General features: G+C 50.1%; 1 protein-coding gene across 3 annotated transcripts in view; it reads left to right on the top strand.

Annotated features, from left to right (window-relative positions):
• Window positions 1–362: 362 nt before the first annotated feature.
• The window catches only part of LOC310768873 (urokinase plasminogen activator surface receptor-like), a 39,972-nt gene continuing 29,694 nt past the window's right edge, over window positions 363–10,640 (top strand). Inside the window, exons 1-2 of one of the 3 annotated variants that reach the window (XM_083627756.1) lie at window positions 1,345–1,518; window positions 2,510–3,090. The gene's annotated coding sequence lies outside the window, so the exon portion shown is untranslated. The other 2 variants (XM_083627758.1, XM_083627754.1) reach the window with 2 other exon arrangements.

Genomic DNA, 10,640 nt, shown 5'->3' with positions numbered 1-10,640 from the left:
ACTGAAGGCCACTCGAAAGAAGGATCACTGGTGGCAGTGTGTACTTTTGCCTCTTATTAAATGGGTTGCGTTAGTTTTTAATTTTGCAGCTCCAAAACCCTGCAAAACCAGTTTCGCCGGAGTGACAGCGAGCCTAAGGAATTATGCATATATATTATGGCAAGCGAAACCTGACGGAGACGCCAGCCCAAGAAATTAGTTCTGAAAGTGTTTGTGTGTATGAGGTAAGATATAAGTGTGTGTGTGTGTGCACATGCACACATAGAGAGACAGGGGTGTGTGTAGAACACGGGAGGTTGCTTATACCAGGAGACAAACCATTGACTCATCTCACTCAGTGTTTTCTATGGCTCTGACTGGCAGCAGTTATCTAGGCCTTCAGGTAAGTGACTTTCCCAGCTGCACCTGGACATGCCAGGAAGTGAATTTTGTATGCAAAGTGGATGCTCAGTCACTGAGCTGCAGTCCTTAAATTTCTTAAACATGTGCGTGTGTGTGCATGCACGCGCACACACACACAGAGGTCTGCACCATCCCTACTGACATTTTGCAGTAGAAAATAATTACGACTTGTTTGTGTTATGTTAGCAAGCCAAGAGAAGGATGTGTTCCCATGGGATCCGATGCCAGCTTTTGCCAAAGACCTTCGGAAGCATTAATTTCAAAATAAGCTCACCTACAGCTACAAACGCACACCTCCCTCCTGTTTAGCGTCTGCTTTGCATGCAGAAGGTCTCAGGTTCAGTCCTTGCCATTTCTCGGGAGGCCTGGGAGAGAATCTTGTCTGAGATCCCAGACAGCTGCTGCAGAATCATCAAGTTATAGAACTGCAGAGTTGGAAGGGACCATGAGGGTCATCTGGTCCAACCGCCTGCAATGCAGGAATCTTTTGCCTAACGTGGGGCTCAAACCCACGACCCTCTGATTAAGAGTCTCATGCTCTACTGGCTGAGCTATCCCAACATACTAAGCTAGATGGATCAGGAACTTGACTCAATATAAAGCAGCTTCCTATACAGTCATACCTCAGGTTACAGACGCTTCAGGTTGCGTTTTTTTGGGTTGCGGACCGCCGAAACCTGGAAGTACTGGAGTGGGTTACTTACGGGTTAAATTTAGGCCCTAAATTGCACTTTGCACATGTGCAGACGCGCCGAATTGCAACCCGCTCTTGTGCAATGCACCACTGTGAGTTGCAAATGTGCATCCCGCACAGATCACGTTTGCAACCCGAGCGTCCACTGTATTCCTATTTTATTAAATGATGTCTCTCTCCCCCACTCCCACCAAAAGGGCATGTTTTTGGATTTTCAAAACCCAAAGCGCACAAGGACTCTCCTAAATATTTGGCGGAGCTTTTTCACTGCCTTGTCTCTTGGGATCCTTTCTAGCTGGCCGGGAGAGAAGAATGATGGTGGGGAGAGAGACCCAAGGGCCAGAAAGAGAGACATGGCAGGTTGCATTCCACACACACCCTGGGCGTGAGGTTCTCCACCCCAGCAATAGGACATAAAGAGAGTTCTGCTGGATCAAACCAAAGGCCATAGCTGTCAACCGTCCCTTATTTGGCGGGAAACTCCTTTATCCCAGCTCCGTGTCCCACTGCTGTCCCTTATTGATGATGTCCCTTAAATTTCCTGGGTTTCAAAGGAAGCAGCTCTTCTCCCTCTCTCCCTGCTGGCCAGGGAGGAGGGAGGCTCCAACTGTGTTGCTTGGTTGCCCGGCCCACCCCCCTCTGGCCTCCTCTCACCAGCCTCGGCCCCTGGGAGCCCCTCCCTGCCGGGACTGGCGGGAGCCTCGGGCCCTTCCGCTGCCATCCTCCTCACAGCCACCAAACTGAGCGTCTCTGCCTGGGATCTCCCCTCTGCCCGCCGCTGCCGCTCCCACTAGGTCGTACTGTGGCTGTGCCACCAAAGGACCCGGATGAGATGGGCAGCCTGGCGTGGCCTATGAATTGCTGAGGAGCCTTGAGAGGAGAGCGAGGGCAACCATAGAGAAAGCAGTTCAGAGAGAGGAGTAGGGGTGGAGGCGGAGGCGGAGGCAGAGGCGCGGGCAGGTGTTCCAAGGGCTAACCATAGAGGGGGAGAGCGGAGGAAGGACCGCAAGTGCTTCTCCCATATATTTGTAGTGGTAGACTAGCATAGATGGTCTGATCTGCGGGTTAACTTCGGGCGCTATCTCCCCCCCTCTTCCTCCCACCCCGCCTGATGGAACTGAGAGCTGCAGATGGAGCACGAGAGAAAAGATACAGAACTGCAGCAGCATCTTCGTAGCTTGGACTTCGTTTTGTGCAAAAAGTGGTTGCTGCTTGTAGTTATTTCGCAGTGTTTCATCAGCTGGTGTCTTGAGCAGCAATCTCTGGAAATGAAGGGCCAAAAGCCGACACTGCTCTCCAAAATTATCTGGTCCCTTTTAACTTCGTATTTCGGCTGGTTGACTAAAATCCCTTATTTTGGCTGCCGATCCCTTATTTTCGAGGCTGCTGGTCCCTTATTTTCAAATCTGTAAGTTGACAGCTATGCCAAAGGCCCATCTAACCTCACAGCGGCCAACCAGATGCCTATGGGAAGCCGAGAAGCTGGGCCTGAGCACAAGTGCAATCTCCACACCCATGCATCTCAGAAGCTGGCGTTTAGAGGCTTACTGTGGGTGTAGAACAGTCACCTTGGCTAGCAGCCATTCTTAAAAGGGCGAGAGAAGTCGATTGGGAGGTCCTGCATAACAAACCCGCTTTGGGTTGTGCAAGAAGGAAAGTGATGGGAAGATGTGCTGGAAAGTGACTGACACTTCCTGTGATGCAAGGGCATCACACCTCCACACAGAAAGGATGCTCGTTAAGGAGCCAACACAGTCTCCAACCTCCCCGCAAACAAATCAGGGTGGATGATCGTCAAACAATTTCTCTGGAAGTACCTGGCATCTAACCACGGTGTAGTCTTTGCACAAGCAAGTCAGGAGGAGCCTTAATGCATCGTCTCCCACCCTCTGGAAGCTGCTCCTTCGCTTACGGATGTGAATTAAAACCATCAGGGCTGAGCTGCAGCCAAACAGCATGTTTCATAAAAAGGCCGTACCCTCCCGTGATGCAAGGTAATTAGGATAATAATGAGGCACAGCAACCTGCTGGCTTTGGGGAGGGCCCTCGCGGACTCTGGAAGATGAAAAATGACTGTGGGAACCATGCCGAGAGCTTGGAATCGGAGCGGTGTTTTCTAGCAAAGCAGAGCGGAGTTGGCTCCGGAACAGTCGCCGGCATCTGGTTATTTTTAGGGCGGTTTCAGCCCTTCCTCCTCAAAGGAGGAAGGAATACAGGGAAGTGGGAAACTGAGTCACTCCTGAAGAGAAGAGGATGGTATCTCCAGCCAGAAAGCCTTGCATCTGAAAGCAGAGTCCAAGGTAAGAGGGAGACCTTGGATAGGGAAGAACCTAGGGCGCTGCTTCACCCAAAGAATTGTGGGAGCTGTAGTTTGTTAAGGGTTCCGAGAGCTGCTAGGAGGCCCTCTATTCCTCTCGCAGAGCTACAATTCCCAGAGTCCTCTGTGAAGATGGATTGTTAAACCACTCTGGGTATGGTCTCTTTGGGAGGGGAGCAGCTCTCAGTACCCTTAACTGACAACGGCTCCCAGAATGCTTTGAGGGAAGCCATGGTTATTTAGAGCTGTATCAAAGTACTTTAAATGTATGGTGTGAATGTGGCCCTTGTTTTCCCTTAACAAGGAACTATTGACAAGCTTATGAGGACCCCCCAACCCCAGTTCTGAGGAACAAACACAGAAAACTCTAAAGCATCAGGCTTCAAAGTCAAGATCCAGCCATCAACCTGCAATATAGCAACTGCTTTAAATATTGTTATTCCATGTGCTGTTTTGGGCTTAACCGGTCACCTCCACCCCAACCCCTTTCTCTCTGGGTGCTTCCAGATAGGTATCTATCATGGGTGCTCCTCATGTGTGCAACATTTTTTTAAAAACAGCATCTGCAGGACATTGTTGGCCATTTAATCTGAATTTACCCTTTCCAGGAGAAATCAAGCAAGGGACCCTTGAGGCTGGCGTTTTACTGTGGATGCATTCTGCAACACAGTCTTGACACAACAATAGTGCATTTGTGGTGAATTTATTATTGCTGTCCAGAAGGGCTATGGCATAACAAAAAGCAGAAGGAAGGCAAACAAGAACATTTGTGGTGTAAAAAGTTGCGGGATTTCACAAGGAAGTTGCGGGATAGGCACTGCTTAGAAAGGAAGCAATATGATCACCCCAAAACCTTGGGGGCACAACCAGTGTTGAAAGCACAATTGTGTATGACCACCCTGATAGCAGCACAAGCGCAAATTGTCGTACATGTGCATGGATATTCTGGGGCCCTCAGTTAAAAACAAGCAAACTTTTGCAATATGTAAATGGCCCTTTTACTGTAAGTTGTCTTAAGCCATTTTTAATGTTGCATGTTAAATTATTGCAAATCACCACCATCCCCTGCCTGGCAGTGACCTCTGGGCTCATCCAGACTTCTGCTTGTTGTGTCGCGTCCCCACCCCCCGGGAAAAACCACTCTTTACTGCTTGACATTTGCTCTGATTCTGAGCTAAAGAGAGGGCTTTCCCTGGAAAGCAGCAGGGCAAACAGAAAACTGCTCAGATCCATGACTATAAAGCACAGGACAATTGGAGAACTACTTGGACCCAAGCTTTCGAGGCATGGGACAAGAAGGAGTGTGGATGCGCCCTTAAGTCAGCTTCCTCTCTGTATTTCTCCATCCATCTTCATTCATTTATGTAGTTATATTTTTCTCCTGTCCTCCCTCTATGGAGCACAGAGTACTGTTCATGGTCTACCTCCTGTTTTATCATTTCAACAACCCTATGGGGTAGGCTGGATTGAAAGTGAGAATCTGGCCCAACATCACCAAATTTGCTTTCAGGATGAGCAGGAATTTGAACCTGAATTGCCCTGGGACTCCCCAATCATCCCCACTTTTCCTTTGTCCCAAAGATGCTTTTATGATGTACAGTCGTAACTTGGTTCCTGAACGCCTTGCGAGTCGAACGTTTTGGCTCCTGAACGCTGAAAACCCGGAAGTGAGTGTTCCGGTTTGTGAACGTTCTTTGGAACCCGAACATCCGACGTGGCTCTGCGGCTTCCGATTGGTTGCAGAAGCTTCCTGCAGCCAATCGGAAGCTGCGCCTTGGTTTCCGAATGTTTTGGAAGTCGAACAGACTTCCGGAACAGATTCCATTCAACTTCTGAGGTACCACTGTATTGTGATGACCCATCTTCAGTCAGATTGCAGCTCATTTGCCTGTGCAATCCCTCAACAGAATAATTCTAATTCTAATTCTAATTCTAATTCTAATTCTAATTCTAATTCTAATTCTAATTCTAATTCTAATTCTAATTCTAATTCTAATTCTAATAATTCTAATTCTAATTCTAATTCTAATTCTAATTCTAAAATTCTAATAATTTATTATTTCTACCCCACCCATCTGGGGTTATAACGAATGTTATAAAGTTTTTTTTGGGTGTGTGTGTGGGGAGAAGTAGGGGGGAAATCCTCCAGGAAGAGTACAGTAGTATTTCAGGTTACAAAAACCCTGGGTTACAAACACTTCAGGTTACAGACTCCGCCAACCCCGAAGTAGTACCTCAGGTTAAGAACTTCACCTCAGGATGAGAACAGAAATCGTGTGGTGGCGGTGCAGTGGCAGCTGGAGGCCCCATTAGCTAAAGTGGTACCTCAGGTTAAGAATGGTTTCAGGTTAAGAATGGACCTCCGGAACGAATTCAGTTCGTAACCTGAGGTACCACTGTATATCAAAAGCCTTGCCTTTTCTGGCCAAACTAGAGACACTGCAAGGTTGGAAATTGCAACCTGCTACAGCTGAAGATGGTCCTGCCAACAAACAGACCAGGCACTGGCGTGAAATCTGCAGAAATGAACTAGAAATTAATCTCCCTCGATCCGAGGCTGGAACTAACCCAGCTGCGCCACTGCTTTCCAAGCCATTTATTTGGTTTTCCACTTGCTTATTCTCCCCCTCCCTCTCAACCTTCTGAGATGAGTTGAGAGAGGCAGCCGCTAAAAAAAAAAAAAGGGAAATACAAAACGTGACGTTAAAAGCCCTTTTTCACACTCAAGGGGGTGGCTCAGGGGCCATGAGAGATGGCCTGGTTTTTCCATTATATAATCTTATTAAAGCTCCGGGAGCAAGTAATCCCGAGTGGCTGCACCGGACGTGGGTGGAAAGTTAAAGAAGCAAACAGCTTGCCCTCTTGCGGGCTGCGTCCTTTTGAGATGTTGTGGGAGGGTTGGCGAAGTTCAGTGAAACCTGGCAGGGATAAAAAGGAAGGCCTTATGGGTAGGAAGACTTCCAGAAGTCCTGCTCCCATCACGTTCCCAAAGAAAGACACACCTTGGTGACGCAGGTGGGGCACTGCCAGACCTGGGATAGAGGGATTGCCTTTCCGTGGAGGCTGATCTACAGGAGTTTTGCATTTGGGATGGGGGCTGTCAGGGAACTGTCATCTGAGACGAAGGAGGTGAAAGGGCTCATGGAGGGTGAGAGAGACCACTCAGCGGAGGAGGGGACCAGCAGGGGGAGAAGTGGAGTTCCAAGGGAAAGTGAGTCGGAGGGAGAGCTCAGAGATACTTCAAGCGAGAACAGTGGGGGGGTTTCAGGACCTCCCGTAGGAACACCCACTCCTCGGCGGAAACTGTCACGCCGAGAGTCCAGAAGACGTGTTTCCGTTAAGGAGCTTTTATGCTGGAAGAAGTTCCGTAAACGCCCACTGTCCGATTCAACGAGCGATTGATGGAGCCATGCTTAAGGAGCTCCATCACAGACAGAGGTTTGGGAACTTAGCCAAACTCTGAGGGATCAGGATTTTACGCACAAGCAGCTCACCATCCCATCACAGCAATCGGACAGTCCCTGAAAGCAGCTTGTGCAGAGAGGCATCATGAGCAACCCAGCCGGAACCGGAGGAGCAGCAGGAGCTGGAGAAGGTCCAACTCTGGAAGAAAGGTACAGAGTGTTGGAACTCCAGCTAGCAATGCAAACGGCGAGGCTAGAAGAAAGGAGGGCGCAGGATGCAGAAAAGGCAAAAGGCGCTACACTAGCAAGAAAGATGCCAGGAATGGTGCAGAAGTTTGGGGGGGACCCCAGGAACTACCAAGCCTTTAGGACAGAGATGCAGTATGCTCTTGAACTGCAGTTTAATGACTTTCCCGATGAGGCATCGCGAGTGGCGTTTGTGATTGGCCATCTCGAAGGAGGGGCGAGAGACTGGGTCCGGCCCCTGATGGCAGGGAATAGTGACATGCTGAAGGACGCGAGGAAGTTTTTTCGCGCCATGGATTTGATGTTTTCCAGCGAGATTGAACAGGGACTGGTACGCAGACAATTGATGGCTTGCAAACAGGGGAGCCGATCGGTTCGTGAGTACTGGACTGAGTTTACAATGTTGATACATAGATTGGGGTGGGACCTATCGGCGGAACCCATTCAAATGCTATTTGAAGAGGGGCTTTCTTCGGCGGTGAAAGACGAACTTTCCCGGGCGCCCAGGGCGGAGTCTATGGACCAGCTGACCAAATCAGCGCTGACCATTGGAGCGCGCCAGGAGGCAAGAGCCTTGGAGAAGCGGGAGGGGAAAGGAGAGCGTTGGAGGGATTTCCGCATTCCAGAGATTCCAGAGCCAAGTTTCCCGCCCGGAGAGCCGATGGAAGTTGGAACAGCGCGCGCGCGCGCAGTTTCAAATCCCAGTGAAGGGAGGAAGAAGGAGGGAAAGAGCGCCAAGAAATGTTACCTCTGCCAGCAGCCAGGTCACTTTGCCAGAGTCTGCCCGCAAAGAAAGGAATGGCAAGGGATGGCGGGGGCTGTTGGGGGGAAGGAGGAGGAAGTCCAGGAGCCAGTAAAAGCCAACGCCTGTCTGCCTCTGTCAGGGCACTGCAGACAGGCCAAGGAGCAGTAAAAGTGCCCACTCCGGAACCTCCAAGACCAGCCCTAGTAATAGAGGTGTTGCTAGAGCTGGCAAACGGATACCCACTAAAGACCAAGGCGCTGTTAGACTCAGGCAGCTCCTGTAATTTTATGAGCAAGGAGTTTGCAGCTGAACACCAGATACAGACACTCCCTTTAAGCAACCCCCTGCAGGTCACCACGATCGATGGGAGGGAGCTGTTGGGGGGAGAAGTTAGCCTACAGACCGTCCCAATGGTTATGAGGGTGGGAAGGCACACCGAAAGGATAGCGTTCAATGTAGCCACCCTGGGAGGGGCGCCAGTCATTTTGGGAATGAGCTGGCTAGCGTTGCATGACCCGCTAGTGGGCTGGCATCAGAGAGTGGTGTCCTTTGGGTCAGGACATTGCCTGGAACACTGCAAAGAGGGAAAGGTGCCAGAAGGGGCAAAAGCCTCCATAGCAGGGACGGAAGTGGCGAACAAAGGGAAGGTGCCCAAACAATACGCTGACCTGAGCAAGGTCTTCAGCGAAAGGGAAGCAGATAAACTACCACCGCATAGAGACTTTGACTGCCAGATTAACCTGGTCCCTGGGGCCCAGCTCCCCGTGGGCAAGCTGTACGCCATGTCAGACAGGGAAATGCAGGAGTTGAGGGAGTTTATTGACAAAAACCTGAAGAGAGGTTTCATCAGAGAGTCCAGAGCGGTGGGGGGCAGTCCAGTGTTTTTTGTGGACAAAAAAAACACGGATAAACCGAGATTGGTCGTGGACTACCGGGCCCTGAATGCCGTGTCAGAACCAGTGACTTTCCCCATGCCCAGGATTGATGACATTTTGACCAGGGTGAGGAAGGGAAAGATATTCACGAAACTGGACTTGAGAGGAGCGTACAACCTGATACGAATAAAGAAGGGGGATGAATGGAAGACAACGATGTTCACCCCCCTAGGGGCTTTCGAATATCTCGTTATGCCATTCGGATTGCAATCAGGCTCCGCCTGTTTTCAATCGCTCATGAACCATGTACTGGGACCTTTGCTCTACAAGAATTGCGTGGCATTCCTCGATGACGTGCTGATATATATTCGGAGAATGAGGAGCAGCATGTGAAGGATGTCAGGGAAGTGCTGAGCCAGCTGCAAGCAAACCAGTTGTGGGTGAAATTGGAGAAGTGTCAGTTCCACACCAAGGAGGTGGAATTCCTGGGGTACCGCTTATCAGACAAGGGATTAGCCATGGATCCAGGCAAGGTCCAGGCGGTGCTGGAATGGAAGACACCAAAAACCAAAAAAGATGTGCAAAGGTTCTTAGGGTTTGGGAACTTTTACCGTAAATTCATCAAGAACTTTGCCCACTTAACGGCTCCCATCACGGACTGTCTAAGCAGCAAGAAGAAATTCGTTTGGACGGCAGAGGCGGAGCACGCTTTTGAGGAATTGAAAAAGGCATTCGCTTCGGAAGAACAGCTCCTGCATGTGGATTTACAAAAACCCATGAGAGTGGAAACTGATGCCTCAGACCGGGCGGTGGGGGCAGTACTGCTTCAGCCAGGGAGCAATAAGTCGGAATGGAGACCGTGTGCCTTCCTTTCGCGTAAGCTGAACAAATCCGAGAGGAACTACACGGTATATGACCGAGAACTACTCGCCATTCACGAAGCGTTCCGGAGATGGAGACACTTACTAATTGGCGCACAGCATAAGGTGCAAGTGTGTACGGACCACAAGAATTTGGAGTATTGGAGAACAGCACGAGTGCTCAACCAGCGACAAGTGAGATGGGCCCAGGAGTTCTCCAAATTCCATTTTGAAATCTGCTACGTGCCAGGTCCAGAAAACATCAGAGCGGACGCTCTCTCTCGCAAACCTGAATATTTGGAGGGGGAGGGAGCGCCAGAAGAGAGACATATTATCCCAGAGGACCACTGGGTGTGTGGTGCGGCCTGGGTGGGGCAAAGAGAACTGGTAGAGGGGACGGTAAATGATGAGTACGCCCAGGATAAGCTCAGAGGTTTAAGGAGAGAGGGAGAAGACCCCGGAGGTTTTGAAGAAAGAAACGGGGCATTGTATTACAAAGGGGCACTATATATACCCGAAGGGGAATTGAGGGGGAGAGTACTCAAACAGTTGCACGACAATCCCACAGCGGGGCATTTTGGGCAACACAAGACCATGTGGTTGGTGACCAGGGAGTTTTGGTGGCCCAAGGTGAGGGAGGATGTACGGGAGTATGTGAGAAGGTGTGACCAATGCCAGAGAGCCAAAGGAGAAAGGCGGGCACCAGCGGGTTTATTAGAACCGTTACCCACACCAGAACGACCGTGGGAGGCGGTGTCGATAGATTTTATGACTGATCTGCCCAAATCCCAGGGGAAAACCGCCATACTAGTCGTAGTAGACCAGTTAACTAAGATGGGTCACTTTGTAGCTTGCTCACATGCAGTCACGGCGGAAGAGACAGCGAAATTGTTTGTAGAACATATTTTTAGGCTGCATGGCGCCCCCTTGAGGTTGGTGTCCGACAGAGGGAAACAGTTCACGTCCAGATTCTGGAGGAAGCTTATGAGCTTGTTGCACGTAGAGGTCAACTTTTCGACTGCCAGGCACCCTGAGACCAATGGGCAGGCGGAGAGGGCAAACGGTATCCTTCAACAATACCTGAGGTGCTATGTCAA

Source organism: Podarcis filfolensis (assembly GCF_964270895.1).
Source record: "Podarcis filfolensis genome assembly, chromosome: 8".
Taxonomy (NCBI): Eukaryota; Metazoa; Chordata; class Lepidosauria; order Squamata; family Lacertidae; genus Podarcis; species Podarcis filfolensis.
Note: the sequence above shows the minus strand (reverse complement) of the source record. Positions and strands in the feature narration are given on the sequence as shown.